The sequence below is a fragment of the Leishmania mexicana genome, chromosome 14 (genome assembly GCF_000234665.1).
Source record: "Leishmania mexicana MHOM/GT/2001/U1103 complete genome, chromosome 14".
Taxonomy (NCBI): domain Eukaryota; phylum Euglenozoa; class Kinetoplastea; order Trypanosomatida; family Trypanosomatidae; genus Leishmania; species Leishmania mexicana.
The window spans coordinates 242850-243943 of NC_018318.1; positions in this window are offsets into that span (position 1 = coordinate 242850).

Genomic DNA, 1094 nt, shown 5'->3' on the forward strand with positions numbered 1-1094 from the left:
GACGAGAGGAGGCAAACACACAGAAAAGTACACGAAAGAGGGGCAAGCGCGTGGGGGACAACGTAAAGGAGTGCGAGAGGGGCGCGGGGGGGGGCGGGTGTGCGCGCGAGTATGCGAGTGGTGCTGGCCGAGCGCAGGACGACAACGTCTCAGGCAGCGACGGAGGCGAGAGAGGGGTTGCGCGGAAGGCGAGAAGGCCCTGCTTGTACCGCTACTGAGCCTTCTTCATTGCTGCCGTCCCGCCGTTCGGGACAGCGGCGACATCATTATGCTTCGCGGCAGCCGAGCGCGGCGGCGTGGACTTCAGGTAGCTGTCGTAGAAGAGCTTGCTGAAGAGGATGAAGTAGGACATGTACATCATGAAGCCCAGCCGTGCATTCGTCGCGTTCGAGTCACAGCGCTTGTTCGTGAAGTAGAAGATGTACAGTGTGTAGACCTCGGTGAACATCCCCACCACCATCTGCGCAATCTGGAGGAAGGTGATCAAGGATGCGAAGGGGCGCACGTACTTGCGGTACCCGCAGGAGCAGATGAAGTAGTAGAAGTACATGATGGAGTGCACGCCGTAGTTCATCCCAGCGAACACGAGCCCACCGGAGATGTTGTACATGTACGCATGCCAGCAGTACAGCATGACGGTGACGTGGTGATACCAGTGAAGGAAGATGACGGGCTTCTTCTGAAAGACAAGGAAGGCGGTGTCGAGCATCTCCGGGATCTTGCTGAGGATGAAGAGGCATACAAAGGCGCCGACGGGGCCATCGAAGAAGATGTTTCTGTCCCAGTAGCAAAACGCGTTGTACATGCCGCCTTTCCACTGGATATTGCCACCGTTGATGTAGTCGTGCAGCGTGAACTCCGGCACAAAGATTGTGCGATACAGCTGTGGGAGGCAGTAGTAAGCGCCGCAGGTGGAGAAGACGGTCAGCAGCAGGTTCCACGCCATGTTCAGCTGGCGCAGATCGAAGGGCTTGCGGTTTTTCATGTACGCGTCAGGGATGTACAGCACCATCGCCACGTACAGGGCCACAAGGAGAACTGGCACCTCGATGTGGTCGCCCATCCACTGGCAGACATTATCGCCCCTGAAGGAG